Consider the following 13591-nt stretch of genomic DNA (forward strand, 5'->3'; position numbering starts at 1 on the left):
GCTATAAAAATCATTCCACACCAGTATAAGGTAGGGCTTCCACGTGCTGAATGCCACTGGCCTGAGTAATTCTGCTGCCTGCTACATGGTGAGGTTTGGCATTGAAAAATACCCGAGGTAAGCTTCAATTGAGTTAGAGGCTGGTTTAGTGTCTATATCTCTCCTCTGACAATGCTCTCTTTTGAAGTGACAACCTTATATGATGCTCAGTTCGTTATTAGCTTATATTTAAAGAGGAAATGTGTTTGGTCAAAGAAGGAAAGGCAAAAGCAGTGTGTAAAGGGGATCTTCTTAACCATCCAGATGGCCGTGGCACAGTGAGAAAGGAAAAAAGGAGTAGGAAGAGGGAGAGAAAAGGAGTAAGGAGATAAGGAATAGAAAGAGAAGGCAAATCTGATCTTCCATTTTGATCTAGTCATCCCATTAATAGGGCAAAAAATCCTAAAGATGTTATGGCATACAGGCAAGCAACAGACATTTATTAAGCATGTACTATGTGGCAGACACTATGCTAAGACAGTCCGTGCCCTAGAGGAGCTTACATTCTAATCCTAAAAGGCTAAAAAGAAAGGTGAAAAGCAGAAGGTGAAGGGAGAAAATACCCACAAAGGGGGTGTCAGAGACCCAAAAGTCAGAATCACAACTGGGAGAGGGATGAAACATGACCAGCTGGGGCCCATTCCCAAAATGAAAGCCCCTCCAGAAGAAATTCATCAGAGATGAGATAAGGTGATGAGGAGAGGTTTCAGTGTAAGGAGGCCCCAGACACTGAGGAAAATCCCGGTGTGAGAAGGCAGCTGAGTCATGGTGGTAAATTTTGGAAGAGTAAGAAGCATAGCCAGGAGGATAATGAAAAGGAAAGAAGTACCTTTGTGCACAACAATATATATCACAGATTTATTTATAAAAGTGAAACATGGTAGACAACATATAATTGGGAAATAATTGAATGAATTGTGATCTAGACATGAAATGTCGTATTACTGCATCATAAAGTAGGACAAAGATGAGTGGTATAAGGAAGCATGAGTAGACTCACAGAAAGTGGTACAGAAAGAAAGAAAGCAGCTTTAGAAGTGGGAAATATTGACTCCACAAGAATAGGGAATAGATGGGAGAGCAAAGCAAGTAAGAAGTTGTAATATTTTGTTAAAGCTTATATCTTCCCTTTTTTTAAACTGAAAGTCTCCATGAAGGGGTTGAACAAGGTAATCTCTTAGGTCACTTTCAGCTCTAAATCTAAAAATCTTATGATAAAATACTGAAGGTGCTACCAGTTAAGGTAGTCCTCCCTGAAAACATTTACAAGAAGAAAATTAACAGTTCTGAATTCAAGGTTGCAGGGGTATAATAGGATGAGCTTAGAAAAACAATCATAGACTTGCATGAAATAAAGAAGATCTAAATGAGAAGGAACAAGAGAACATTGTATATAGTAACAGCAATATTGTTTTAAGAACAATTTTGAGGGGCAGCTAGATGGCACAATGGATAGAGTACCAGCCCTGGAGTCAGGGGAACCTGAGACATTTGACACTTACTAGCTGTGTGGTCCTGGGAAAGTCACTTAACCCTGATTGCCTCACCCAAAAAAAAGAAAAGAAAAGAAAGAAAAAAAAAGAAAAAAGAAAAGAACAACTTTGAACAACTAAGTCATTTTAAATGCCCAAATTATAATTATAAATTATAATTTATAAATATTATATTATAAATACCCAAATTATAAATATTTTTATTTATACCGAAATTATATTATAAATACCCAAATTAACTACAAGGATCCTATGAAAGAAGATGCTATCTGCATCCAAAGAAAGAACTGATAAATAAAAGTATGTATAAAAGGATTTATATATATATATATATATATATATATATATACACATATATATATATATACATATATATATGTGTGTGTGTGTGTGTGTGTATGTACATATATATATATATATATATATATATATACACATATACACATATACACATATTTGTGTCTAATAGTAACTATCTCTAGGGTGGGGTGGGGTGTAAGGAGAGAAGAAAAGACAGGAAAGAAAAGGTTACATGATAACTTTATTATATATTTAAAAGGAATAGTAACCAGTACATAATAGATTTGCAGTTTCATGTGCAATCACCTTTTTTTCTATTCTTCAATGTTATGGAAGTGCTTGTTTTATTAAGTTCAGAATAAAATAATTTTTTTTTAAATGTAACTGAAGTTACAAGATCTTGGTTCAAGATATACTCATATAAATTTAATGTATATAAAACTTGTATGTCATACATGTATTATACTTGTAACATATGTAATGTATATATGTATATAAAATCTTTATATGTAAGATATATGTATAATATACATATATGTAAAGGTCCTTCTCTGCTGAAGTCTCTTCCATCTTAAAAAAAAAAAAGACCCTTCATTAGACCCACCACCACCTCGAGCTTTTATTCTACATCTCTCTTCTCTTTCTCAACCAAACTCCTGGCAGCAGAGTGGGGCACTGTCTATATTCATCACCTCTTCCTCTTCTCTCACTCTTTGTGATCTGGCTTCTTATTTCATCATTCAAATTGCTCTCTCCAAAGTTACCAACAATCACTTAATTGTCCAATCTGATGGTCTTTTCTCAGTCTTCACCCTTCTTGACCTCTCTGTAGCTTCTGACACTTGACCATCCTGTTATCTTGGATTCTCTCTCTTAGGAGTTATAGCAATACTGCCTTTCATTGGTTCTCTTCTACTTATATGATCTTTTCTTACTGTCTTTTGCTAAATCATCATCAGTATCAGATGCCCATAACTAAGGCTCTGTCCTAGGTCTACTTCTCTTGATACACTCTCTTTTTTGGTGACTGCATTGGCTCACTTAGGCTCCATTATCATCCTTGTGTAGAAGAATCCAAAATCAAGCTCCGCTCTCTCCTGGGTTCTAGTTCTGACACACCAACTGACTATTAGACACTTCCAACTATATGTCCTGTAGGAATTTCAAATTCAGTTGTCTCCCCACCACCACCACTTTCATCTCATCTCCTATAAAATCTACCCTTCTTCCAAACTTCACTCTTGGTGGTTCCCACTACCCTTCCAGTGACTCAAATTCACAACCATGGTGCCTTGAGCCTCTACTCATTCCATGTATCCAATCAGTTGCCAAATCTGCCATTTCTACCTCCACAATTTCTCTCTTATCCATCTCTTTCTTGCCTTGCCATTCACACAGCTATAAAACCAATTCAGGCCTCTCACCTGGATTGTCACAATAGCTTCTTTACTGGTGTCCTTCCCTCTCCAAGTCAACGTCCACAAAGCTGCCAAAATGAGTTTGGTGCAACCCTGTCTCAACTCTACTCAATACACTAAAGTGAATCTTTTTAACCATTAGGAACAAATATAAACTTCATCTGGCATTCAAGGCCCTTTACAAGCTGGCCCCAACTTGTGTTCCCAACATTATAACACATTATTCCCCTTCATGTACACCAAGGTCCAGCCAAACTACTCATTACTGCTCCTCCTTGGCACTATATCTTTCATATATAGGCTGTCTCCCATCCCTTGAATGTACTCACTCTCCACACCTGCCTCTTATAATACCTAATTTCCCTCAAGGTTCATTTCAAGTGATATCTTCTTTTTTGCAGTTGTTTCCCAGTCCTTCAGTAGTGTCCAACTCATCAGGACCCCATTTGGGTTTTGCTTGGCAAAGATACTGGAGTGGTTCACCCTTTCCTTCTGTAGCTCATTTGAGGGACTGAGGCAAACAGGGTTAAGTGACTTGCCTAGGGTCACACCGCTAGTAAAGTGTCTGAGGCCAGATTTGAACTCACAAAGATAAGTCTTCCTGACTCCAGGCCTTGTATTCTATCTATTGCACCACATACCTGCCTTTTCTACTCCCTCCAACTACTAGTTTCTTCCCCACAAAATTTTTTTGCATCTATTTCATATATACCTTTATATGTACAAATTGTGCCTCTAGCTAGATTATAGGACAAGGACTGTTTGGCTTTTGTCTTTTGTATTCCCAGTGTCTGGCAGATAGTAGGTGGTTAATAAATATTTGTTAATTAATTGATTAATATTTTGATCCTGGAACTGCTGAGGATAACAGCTATGCTTTGTATGCTTTATGAAAAATGGTAAAGTTTTTAAAAAAATGTTTAACCGATCTTCACTGAGAGGGGATTCATTAATCAAAGTATCACTATAGCCTAACAAACTTTTTAGAATGAAAAGAACATAGAATTAGAAATGAGTAGGCCTAGATGCTTATCTTAGTCATGCCACTACCTAGCTGTGTGACCTTAAACAAATCACTTCACTTCTAAGCCTCAGTTTCCTTATCTGTAAAATGGCAGGGGGTGGGAGAGTTCCTTTCTGGGTTTTAGATTATACAAATTTGTGATGAATATAGATAGGATAGGTCATATAATTTAAGGGAACAATGAGAAAAATAAACACAAATATTTTCTCTACAAAACTGTTACTAAAGCTGAAATTCCACAGTTAGATATATTTTTGCTATAACTTAATGTCATTGTCTCTTGTTAAAATGTAAATGTACTAGATTATAGTAAAAACAATAGGAATAAGAATAGCTAGCCTGATAATTCAGGGTCCCAGCCCCCCTAAACCTCTAGACCTTATCATATGGTTCCCTGACCAGGAAAAACTGCCTAATACCAAGCTCTTCACCAGCCAAGACTGGAAGGTACGTAAGCCTCCCCTCTTCCCCTAATCCCTTTTTTTGCCCTACAATTGGGTCGATTTCCAAGCAACTAAGAAGGCTTGGCTTGGAAGCACTTTTCCAGCCTGACCTCTCAGGTCCCATTAGGTCAGACAGCCCTGAGGTTGTCTCGAACTCAGCCTGATGCTCTCAGGCTCTCCGTCCAGTGGTTCTGTTCAAGACCATGGACTTGGGCATACCTTCAGATTCCCTATCTGGAAGCATAGGCCCAATCCTCTCAATTCTTTCAGTGCTAGGGACTTGGGAAAACTTAAGGTACTTCTTTAGGCTTTTGGTTTTTTTGTTTGTTTCCTGAGGCTTATTCCCAAATCCTCCTTTAAGGAATGAAGGACTTCCAGCCCCCATGCCTGCAAAGGATCAATCCTCTTCAATTCCTGAAGATTAGCCTTTGGGCAGTCTTTTACAAAATTGGGAAAAATTTAGTTTCTCTGAAGAACTAAAAAAGAAAAGGCTGATGTTCTTTTGCAACACCATTTGGCCTCAGTATCACCTGGAAAATTACAAGGCATGCCCCATTTTTGGAACATTACAGCAAAATATGCTTTCAGAGTTAGAAAGATATTGTTGCAGAAAAGGAAAATGGGTGGAGATTCCCTACATAATGACTTTTGTAGAACTTTCTCATGACCCCATTCTCGGAAAAGATTGTAGGATGCTTATCGCAGGGAGAGAATCAGGATCCAAAAAGTATCTCAGCAGGCTAAAATTGTGGGTCAAATCTAATAAAATAAAATTTAATAAGCATATATGTGTGTGTGTGTATGTGTGTGTGTGTGTGTGTGTGTGTGTGTGTAGAGAGACAGACAGTTCTATTCCCTTTCTTATTATTCAGTGTCTTCCTCCCTCTCACATATCTTGAAATTGATTCCTCAATGCTCTTAAAATTCTGTCGGTTTAGTTCAGTGGCTTTTACATCTTCAACAACTTTTCTTTCTGTTCATTTCAGTTGTGTACAACTTTTTATAATCCCATTTGGGGGTTTTCTTAGCAAAGATACTAGAATGGTTTGCCATTTCCTTCTCTAGTTCATTTTACAGATGGGGAAACTAAGTCAAACAGAGTTAAGTGACACGGCTAGTAAGTATCTGAGGCCAGATTTGAACTCACAAAGATGAATCTTCCTGACTCCAGGCCTAGTACTATATCTGCTGTACCACCTAGCTTCCCCCAACTACTTTAGTTTGCTTCTAATTTTTATCTGTTGGTTGTCCTGAGTTTCATCTCTTACTGTATTTGGGACGACTGGCCTCGGTTGAGTCTCACACCAAACTTTCTTAAGACACACCTTTTCCCCTCCTTGCTATTTTGTGAAGTAGTATCACTCATATTCTTCTACTATTTATGTTGTAAAATAGCGTTGCCCTTAATGGCAATATCTCTCTGGATCATGTTTGCTGGCTTCATCAGATTCTGGATTCTTCTGACTTCCTCCTTGTGGCAATTGTTTAATGTGGTTGAACTTTGAGAGAAAATGGTGCTATGTCAATATCTTTTTCCTTTACTATTTTCTCATTTTTTTTTTGCATTGATACCTTATGTAAACAGGTCAGGTTGAGAATATTGTTAACTATACACAATCTCTTCTCATCTGCAACCTTTTTTTTTATACTAATTTGGTGTTAATTTAGATTTTTCCTCCAACAAATTGATAGTCTGACTAGAAACAGCTAATTCTTAGGTGACTCACATTAGTAATTAGTAGTTAACTACCTATTAAGATATAATTAAGTACACTTTTTGCAATAAAGTTTTGCGCCTGCCATGCTTAGCACCTGCCAGCTCTCCTCTTTGAGGAAAGCGTTCATGTTATATAGGTGCCAGGCTTTTGAGTAGTCTCTAGGTCATTGACCTCTTTTCTTTCTTAATCTCAGGCCACATTTTCCAACATATTTCATAGTCCTCTCTGTGCTCACCTCTGCACTGAAGTAACTGAGTATCCAAGTATACCTTGGCTTGGTTTGGTGGATTTGGATGAGTTCTTCGTAGAGCTTGTCTGTGCAATAAAGGTTCTATTTTTGCTTTTGTTCATCATGATCACTGCATGATGAGAGGACAAAAGACTTCATGAAATTATCTTTCTTGATGCACAAATATTACCTGCACCAATACCTCCTTTATCCAGTTCCCTAAGAAAGACTTGTGAGTCATACTTTAATTAGATGTAGCTTTTTACATTTTCTGCTTTCATTTAGAGTAAAACTGTCAATGTTGATCTGATTCTGCTCCTCATTGTCAATCAACAAGCCAAGTTAACAAGCACTTTTTAAGCATTTACTATGTACTAAACCCTGGAAATCAAAGAAAGGCCAAAAACAATTTCTACCCTCCAAGAGATTAAATATTTAATGGAGTAGACAGCATTCAAAAAACTACATACATACAAGAAATACACAGATAAATTGGAGGTAATCTCAGAGGGAAGGCACTAGCTTCTGGTTGGGGATAGGGAGGAGGGATGTCAAGAACTCTTACAGAAGGAAGAATTTGAAATGAATTTTGAAAGAAGCCAGCAGGTACACACAAGAAGAGCGAACATTATAGGAATGAGCAACAGTCAGTAAAAACAGTCATTGCTATTTAATGATTTAACCACTAAAAGGGAATCTTGCATTTAGAGTACAAACAGCTAATTTATAGACAATCTTAGCATCTTCTGTCCCATTTGTCTGCTACTCTGCTACCATCACAGAGGCCACATAGAAAGGAGGGTCACTTTGTAGTTTTCATTCACAGAGGGCCGTGGCCAAAGTATTCATCACCTAGGGGCCTGTTTCCATGCTGTTAGGCTAGTCCTCTTTAAAACAAAAAAAAAGGATAACAGTTTGTCTTTGGAGCCACATTCAAAGAACCTGGTAGAACCTGGCAGAGTTTATATCGCATTGTATTGCCTTTAAGAAGTTTGGATCACCTCCATGTCACAATGCAACTTTGAAGTAGGGCTTTTGGAAGAAAATCTGAAATATGTAAACAATTGAAAGCAAAGTATATATCTGGATAACATGCACATGTGAGAAATCAGTAAGACAGTAAATCAACAAGTATTTATTTATTAAATACTTACTATATATCAGGTACTGTGCTAAGTGCTGGGCACACAAAGAGGAGAAATACATTTCCTGCCCTAAAGAGCTCACATTCTAAGGGAGAGCTAAAATGTTATGTGTGTGTGTATGTATACACATGTAAGCTATATACAGTGTAACTGGAAAGTAATCTCAAAGGAAAGGTACTAGCTTTGGAAAGTTGGGGGTGAAATGGACAATTGGACCTAATCTTTAATGAAAATCTCTTTGAAAGAATGTCCTAGGGCAGTTATTATAACACCCTGTACTTGTTATAGTAATAATAATAATAACATTTGTATAGCACTTTGAGGATGAGAAGTAAACACTATGATTATCCCCATTTTATTGATGTGGAAAATGAGGCACATAGAGGTCAAGTGACTGGCCCAGTGTGACACAGCCAGTAAGTGTCTTAGACAGCATTTGAACTCAGGTCTTCCTAACTCCAAGTCTTGTGCTGTATGCACTGCACCACCTAGCTGAATCCAAAACAATTATCTTGCATCAAGGGATATAAGTTGGAATTATGAGCCTCTACATAAAATTGTCTTACATTTTAGGCAACCATCCCCAAGAAATACCCTTGCTCCCCCTTCCGTGGATTACTAAACATTTCAAGAACTGCTGGAGTGGCAGCTGCACCTGAAATTACATTTCCTCCTAAAATTCCTGGTGTCTAGGTTCAGCCAGATCTCCAGTGATTGACAATTCTACAGCCGGAGAGCTTCAATAGAGAAATTTCTTCTTCTGGTTAATCCTTCCCCTGGTTATTACTAGGTATGGCAGACAGATGTATGTCAAAAGACTGGTGTGTCTGATGATCCCTCGTAGCAGAATCAGTAGAATTTAGCCTCTCATTTGGTAGAAATGGAGGAATTTTAATCAATAGAATTCAGTAAAGTACTATAAAAAATGAGAGACATGAGCAAAGAAAACATGGGCAGGTGAAGAAAGCATGGGGACCACAAATAATTTTTCTTTCTATTAAAAAAAAATTTTTTAAACTCCAAAAAGGTATAAATACAAACTAGGAGATGAGATGGATATAGACTGCCACATCTCAAAAGACATTAATCCAACAAGACATAAAGCAGGATTTAGTCCTTTGGGTATAGAGACAAGAGTAATGCAGTATTCCCTATGGCCTTTTTAGAGAGCCTAAGAAAGTTGAATAGAAATGCTTTATTTTAGTTTGGGGGGCAGGGTATAGTTATTACCAATTTAAGCCCTGAAGTAGACCCAAATCTTCTTTTGTTTTTCTCTTCAGTGCTTAGAAAAAGTCTTATTCTCTCTCATTAGAATTTTAAAAAATAATCCTGCATTATCCACATGATGCTTATTCATTTCAGGAAGTACCTGAAGACTTAAATAATAACATATTACATTTATGTTGTGCTTTTAATTTGTTAAAGTACTTCTATATTTGCTATTTTCTGAATCATTTATAAATTCATCCTTTCAGGAAAAATTATGTCTCCTATCATGAGGGTTGTTTCCATGTCCAAGAATTATCTTGATAGATTACATATTTGTATTCAGCTAGGAATTTCCCTGATGATTCATGTACTTGCTGGCCCCCATTAAATCTCTACCCCCAACTCCTGAGCAAATTTTCCTATTTATTTAGTGGTATTCGGCCCATCAAACATCATACTGGCCATTGCTAGAAAGACCCATGTAATATTCATCCTTAACATATCTGGAGGCTTGCCATCTCATTAACAGGCCTTTGGTGGGGAAAAAGTGGGCCAAATATCATCCAAAGTCTATGTACTCATAGCATCCTTCAAGCTATTATCTAACATGTCTCTTCTCGGTCCCTACTAAATTTCTAGAAAGAGTTCTATTCTATGATCACTGCTTTCATTTATTTCACCCCACACTCAGTCCTCAAACCCCTGCAATCTGGCTTCTGTCCCCACCAGAACCATCCTAACTTTCCATACTATACTCCTTCAAACATAACAAAGAGTTCAGAACCACAGCCCATAGACATCCATAACAACCCCTTATGCCCATCAATTGGTGAAGTTTTGAACAAATTTTGGTATATGACTGAGATGGAATACTATTGTCCTATAATAAATAATGAGCAGGATGGTTTCAGAAAAACCTGGAAAGACTTGCATGAACTGATGCAAAAATGAAGTTAGAAGAAACAGGAGAACATTGTGTACACAGTAACAGCAATATTTAGTAAGGATGATCAACTGTGAAAGACTTACCTACTCTGATCAAAACAATGATTATTATTATTTAATTTCAAGAATGACAGGCTTATTGCATCTAAAGTTTCGAAAAACAGGATACTGTGAAACATACAGTATCACCATTCCATTCTCTGTTTTATTTGTACTGTCAACATAACAAAAAAATTTAAATAATGATTTAAAATAACAATTTAGTGTAAGAGGTAACAAAAATTTTCTTTAAAAACATCTGTTTCATGAAAACTAATATTATCAGGGCCTTTTGTCACGTAAAATGTACCAAAACAGAATTCCAATCTGTGATTGAAAGTTTTTGTGTACTGTGTTTTGTTCTTTAACATGCAGTTAAAAAGGGGCAACCCTTTCAGTTTTCTTGCAATGTGCATTATTGGTGAGCTGCAGTAGGCTATTTGATGTATTCTAACCTGCAGTTATCAGCTACTGAATGGTGTTGAAAGTACTTCCTGAAAATGTAACTACATCAAATATCTACAGCATGTTCAAGAACTGTGGGCAGAATAGGATATAGATGACTTGTCATGGTGTAAACTACTTTTTTTTAACATCTGATAACTGGTGTTGCAGATGGCCAGGAGGGTGATTGTGAAGATTCACTCTTTGCCAGTCAGTGGTCCTACATGCTGCAAAGAATTGTAACATGAGTGGCTGAGCAAATTACAATAGTAGTCAAAATTTAGATGGTTATTTCAGCTCTTTACAGTTTAGTGTTTTAAATCACAGTATCTCTTATGAAAAGGGCCCATGAATTTTGTTACAGATTTTTTAATCAAATTATTTCTATTTATATGGTTCCCCACAAAAAAAAGAAATTTGCCTGGCTCTCTAAATACCCTAAGGATGGCCCTGAGCATTGATCTTCAATATTTTTATTGTGTATTCCTATTAGTCCCAAAGACTTGAACATGTACCCTGTCCATATTTATATTTATTCATAAATTATGTGCATATACTACTGTACTATCAGGTTTTTTAACTTTTTTTATTTTAGACAAATACTAAAACTTGAATACATAATAAGAAAAAGAAACATTCTATAAACTTAAATATTAAACTTGAATATAAAATAAGAAAAGAAAAAAACACATCATGTATGCAACAGATAGGAGTGGATTGAGAATATATAGCAATAACTTTCCATTTCAAGAAAGCCTATATATTAAATACTGTGCATTATGTTGAAAGATGTCCATCTTTTCTTTGCTTCCTTGTAGATTGCTATCAGGTTTGGTAAGTTTAATATTATATAAGTATTTTTAGAAATAAAAAAATTTTAAAGGATGAGCTAAATGTCAAATAAAAATAATTCAAAATAACTATTTTCATTTTAAGGTACAAAAATGCTTTTTGTTCTAACTAAATCAGGGGAACCCCATGGCCTTGAGGCCACATGCAGCCCTCTAGGTCTTCAAGTGCGGCCTTTAGCTGAACCCAAATTTCATAAAACAAATCCCCTTAATAAAAGGATTTGTTTCTGACAAACAATAGTATAGTGAACAAAGTAATTTACTATACTTTAGTATTTTTGAAACTCAGTACAGGGATCTGAAGGTCCATTTTTAGGTTTATTTTATTTCAATATTTGGTTTTAATAGCTTTCAAATCTGAAAAGATGCCTCAGAAAGATACATAGGACCAAATGGAAGAATTTCATTATTGGCTGCACATTATTGAATTTCAGTGTTGTCATAATACTCATTTTTTCCCTTCCCATACACCAATTAGTTAAAGATTTCAACTGAAACTCAGCTAGAAATTCCATCTACACCAATGTCAATCATTTGTTCTAGAAAACTGATACATTGCTGTATCTTTCACAAATAGGTTCAAAAATCCTCCAAAATTCTTCATTTAAGAGATTTTTAAACAGGTTTAAAAATCATTTTGAAGTTTTTAAAGTGTGAAGGTTGAAAGTTTGCTGTTGTTATTCAGTGTTTTTTCGGTCAAGCTCAACTCTTCATGGTCAGATTTGGGATTTTCCCAGCAAAGATAATGGAGTAGTTTTCCAATTGCTTCTCCAGTTCATTTTTACAGATAAGAAAACTGAGGCAAACACAATTAAGTGACTTGCTAGTAAGCATTTGAGGCCAGATATGAACTCAGAAAGATGAGTTTTCCTGACTCTAGGCTTGGCACTCTAACTACTGCACCACCTAGCTGCCCTAAGAGTTTTATAGGTAACATATTTATATCATTTTTGGCAGGAAGAGTTTAGTTTTTAAATGCCTCACTAATGGTAATGACTTCATACCATCATTTGCTAATATCTCAAGGCATAATACATGTGAAGGGAAAATTTCATCTTTAATGACAGTGGATATGAATTCATATTTCAAATAATCTTATTAATAATTTTGGAGGCCAACTTCTTGACAGTTTTAACCTCCTAATGAAGAGCTCAATCTGAAGCTAAAAATGTCACCTCCACCATTTTCTTAGTCTTCATTCATGTTTGCCTTCTTAGTATTATTGTCAATCTGAAGTTTTTTGAGTAATCTTTTTAAGCCACTTGCCTGTTTTGGGAAAGCTATTTTAAATAAAGATAATATTATCCATTAATCCACTTAAACGGACAGAAATAATCTATAATACATCACAACCGGCTGAAAACGAACAAACAAGTATGGGGCTTGCTATCCAACCCACTATGTTGCAAACTTCCACTCTGCTCAGAATTAATAACAACAACTACAGCGATTAGCATTTACATGGCACTTACTGGCACTCTGCTAAGCACTTTATAAATATTATCTCATTTCATCCTCACAACAACCCAAGGAGTTAGGTGCCATTACTATCTCCATTTTACAAATGAGGAATAGAGTTGAAGTGGCTCACCCAGAGTCAATGCAGTTGTAAATGTCTGATGCTGGATTTAAACTCAGAACTTCCAGACTCCTGATTCAGTGTTCTATTCACTGTACCACCCTACTATTATCAGCAGTTGCCTGAACTAGAGTGGAGACAGTGGAAATGAAGAGAAGGTAATTAACAGAAGAGATCTTGTATAATTTAATGATTTGTGTTCTCTATCTTTGGCAGGCATGCTCTCTACGTGTGTCCACTTATCCCACTCACGATGAATGTACTTGTAGAACAGTGTGCCCCCGGTTTATGGTGGAAATGTTCTGGTACTATTTTTCTTACTATGCTTGTCCACTAAATGCCTTACATTCATACCTGTCATAACTGTCAATCAATCAATAATTAATCAACAAACATGTATCGAGTACTATATGCCAGGTCACTATGCTAGCTATTTATTTACAAGGACAAAGGATAAAAAAGTAAAAGTCAGCATTACAGAGGGTCTTGAATCTGGGTAGCTTCTTTGAGGGCCCCTCATGCAAGAAGGAGTTCTCCAGGTCTTAAAAATAGGTATTCAAGATCATGTTTTATTACTAGCTATCCTCAGTGTCCTCAGATGTATCCTCAGTATCCTCAGACAGTCAAAAGACATTTGTGATCCTAAAGAAAAATGTATTTTCAAAGAGGATTAAGTGCAGTATTTGGTCAATTAGAAGAATATGAAATTAGAATA

The sequence above is a fragment of the Phascolarctos cinereus genome, unplaced genomic scaffold (genome assembly GCF_003287225.1).
Source record: "Phascolarctos cinereus isolate Bilbo 61053 unplaced genomic scaffold, phaCin_HiC Scaffold_2;HRSCAF=192, whole genome shotgun sequence".
NCBI lineage: Eukaryota > Metazoa > Chordata > Mammalia > Diprotodontia > Phascolarctidae > Phascolarctos > Phascolarctos cinereus.